The sequence below is a fragment of the Selaginella moellendorffii genome, unplaced genomic scaffold (genome assembly GCF_000143415.4).
Source record: "Selaginella moellendorffii unplaced genomic scaffold, v1.0 SELMOscaffold_68, whole genome shotgun sequence".
NCBI lineage: Eukaryota > Viridiplantae > Streptophyta > Lycopodiopsida > Selaginellales > Selaginellaceae > Selaginella > Selaginella moellendorffii.
In genome coordinates this window covers 525,752-529,548 of record NW_003314329.1, presented here as the reverse complement: position 1 = coordinate 529,548, position 3,797 = coordinate 525,752, and positions in this window count along the sequence as shown.

The window sequence follows — 3,797 nt, the reverse complement described above, 5'->3', positions numbered from 1 at the left end:
AGTACACTCGATATACCCAATTAACTCCACTAGCACAAGATGGACTAATAAAGGGTCCAGCAATACCAACCTCCTGTCATCGTGGCAGTATGAAAAGAGTGTCCATAAAGAAAGCTCTATTTCGTTAAAGTGGGAATTGTCATTATCCCACTTGTAAAATAAGGTTTCCAAACCTTTATATAGTATATAAATATAACAAAATTCAACTGCATTGAGGCACATGCCATTTTATTTAAAACAAGGAAATGTCTACTCAATCACTTCTCCTCCCCCTGCCACTGCTTCACCTCTTTCTTCTCCTTGTCATCGTCGTCCAATTTCTTTCCATCCTTTTAATATTGGCTCAGTTGCTCCGAGTCTAGGTGGAGCCCAAGTCCCCATTCAATCTTTACTTTCCCCTTATTAATAAAACAACTTCATAGACTTCCAATAACATGCTGTAACACTTCTAGTATAATGCAAATCCTCTCAAAAAATTGTCTTTTAATATTAATACAATGGCATGGAACCCCATGCCATAATAAGTTACATTTTTAAATAAATACATGCCATCTCAGACTATTATTTTTTGCCTCCAACGCCTATACAATAATCTTGGAATTTCATCACTCTCCACACTATCAGGATTTAAACCCAATAGTAATGCCATCTCTTCTCTAATACGTCCACGCTCATGTTCAGTGGTCGATGAACCCATCCGGTTGAGCAAATTATGGAGGATAGTGCTTGGCTAGACAATATACATGCCATAAATGATGACTGGTGTCTGTCCGATCAAATGGCTTCTGATATACCGTTCCATCTGCCATTTGGTTGATTTCTGCAGCCACCTCCTGGACTGGCCGGTTCTCTATCACCATCGCTCCAAGCCGTTTTGCAAAGTCCCCCAGAATATACGGTTTCTTCTCCCTAGTTTCCATACTGCAAGAGATGGGGTGCACGCGTGTTCGCTGCAGTTTTAATCGGCGAGTCATTGATGATGAGGATTTCATTTGACCTAGTAGTCCGGTTCATCACTACAGCCTCTGGCTTGACAAAGATGGGCTTGCTACCCCTCACATGGACCATAGTCAAGCAATCCTCCTGCGTTAGGAGAAAGTCAAATGGTAATCCTCTACGTAGAAGAGCATTAGCCACTGTCAGAAGGTTGTCGTCGTCTAGAGACCGCAAGAAACGCAAGGCGTTGAGCTTCAAATCATTGGGCTTCCGGCCATCCTCCACACCCATTGAGTTTAGCAACTCCCCATCATGGTACCTCCTCAGCACATCTACCCATTTGTCAAAAACAACTTTTGTCGCGAGTAGAATGTTATGGATGCTGAGTGTGTCATTGACCCCCAGTGTTTTCGAGAGAAGACTCGAGAATTCCTGCAATGGAAATGGCGTGAGGCCACATGCTATGCCACATGCAACAAGGCTTACCTGCCAAGTGCTAGTTGCTAGTGCACGTCCTTGTCCTGGTTTTTGTGGCTTCTTCAGTTGAACCCAGAGCTTCCGTGTTCGTGCCAATGTCTCGTACAAACCCGATTTGTAGCACGTTTCTTGCTTGACATTCTGCGCGTGGGAGATGTATATGATAGATTGGAGGGGCGAGTTGCCTTTTATCAGGCGGACAACTCTTGTCTTGAAGACTTTCTTCACCTCCTCGCCCACTATAATATCCACAACTATCTCTTGCATCGCCAAGCTAGAATGCTGCCCAGAGACGGCATAGAACCGGATGTTCTGATCGTCCAACACCTTCCTATTGATCAAGTCTGGAAACCTCGTCTCGCCCTTCATTGTTCGGTAGTAGGGGATCACGTCTGCGATGTCGGGTGTTACTGGACTTGCCAACATCTTCTGCTTCAGTTTCTCCACCCACTTATGAGATACTAGCCTGTTGTTGTATTTGCTTTGGATGTCGATGTGGCTCACGTCGATTGTATATACTTTGTTGGAATAGTAACAAGTACTATTATCTGCAACGATTTTTGTTGCCTCTTCTTGCTCTTTCTGCTCTTTGCGGCTCTTCTTTTTGGTGGGTGTAGTGTTCGAACCCGAGGCAATGGCATCACCGAGTAGCTTCTTTTTTGGAGCAGGAGAGTCGGACGTCGGCTTGAGCTTGACCACCCTTTTCTGCTTCGGGGTAGTTTCCAGATCGACCCCCTTCCCCTTCGCTTCGCGAACTAGAGTCACTCTCAACGGCTCAATATAGTTTTTGAACATCGCCGTAGGTGAGGTCCGTGGATTCCATGTGATCTTCATAGACCCGCAGCATCTTTGAAATTGTGGGCCTCCTGGACAACCTTTCCCTAGCTCCCTCTAGGAATTCCTCATAGCCGCTGCCCCCCTCCGGGAAGCCGCTAGGATGTGCAAGGTGGATCTTGAAGGCGGACGTTGTCTCTACCACAAGTGCCAGTCCATATTCTTGCATGGAACTGCATGGAGTGTCTGTCACTTGGATGAGGATCCCCATGCATTCTTTTCTCCCACCATCTGTGTTGTACAGCCTCAGATCCTTGCCTTCCATCCCGAAAGTCCAACTGGTGAGCTCCTCCCCCTTCTCTGCATCCACATTGACAGTGGCTGGAAGAAGAATGCAATTCCTCGCCTGTTCAGAAATGCACAACAATTAGAGCTGACAGATGAAAAGCTAGCAGCTGGAAATAACGTGAGGCCACATGCCATTCACCACTGCATCAGATGTCTTGAGGCTGCATCCTAAGATGGCGTGAGGCTACATGCCATCTGTAACCAGACTGCACTCGAGAGCCCAATTGGTGCATGCCAATGTTGCTACTGAATGGCATGTGGCCTCATGCCATTTTCTACTTGGCCTAAAAGACTTACCATTTGAAGCTGAATGGAGGCGTGACAATCGAGGCCGGACTCGCTGACGAATGTGCACTGTGTGTGCAGCGGATCGTAGTAGCAAGGCTACTCTGCCACTTACAGTTGGAGAGTGGTGCTGAAATCTCCCGGGACGCCAAGTGGGCTGCGTGTGGGTGGCGGAGTGGGCGGCGGAGTTGGCGGCGAAGTTACAAGATTGCAACTAGATTTTATAGAATGGTATACAATGTCTTTCTTGATGACCGCAAAGAAGCATCTCGATCAGACACCACATGAGACCACACGAGCCTTGGGCATTTGCCATAGATCCGACCGTTATTTTGCTCCAAGATTTTACAGTTTGGTGTGCATTGACCTTTCCATCGACACTGCAAAAGGACATCACAATCAGATGCGGGATCACAAAAAACTAACTTCACTAACTCTGGTTTCACCAAGATCTATGTAAGCGACTAAATTTTCCATTCTACTTTAGTCACTTAACCACACCTCCGACCACTTGGAGGAGTCTCATTCACAACCTCCATCAGTCCAATTCAGGACTTGGGACTTGCTAGTCCCAAGAATGGCATCCATGCCACTCCACACTTGCACCTGGTCCAAGTGCTCCACATGTCCGGTCCTGAGACCGACACCCAAAGGTACCACTGACATCTCGGCCCGTTACGCTAAGGCCATGCCCATTCACCTTTGCTGCACTAGTGGTTCAACACCACTTGCATCACCACCTCGTCTCTCCAAGACTGGGCCATGTGTCCACGAGTGGTCATCCTAGATCCACTCCTTAGCATCCTTAGGATGCCCACAGACCTGGGGAGTTGCCTTCCCCAAAGTCCCTTTGTCAGTTCCTACCAAGTCCCTTTCTGCCCCTGGCCGTGTTTGCCAACACTGGCACTGGATCGAGGCCCACAGGCCCGACCACTAAGTCCCACGGTCCTCTGGGACTTCCTCACCACATGACTGTG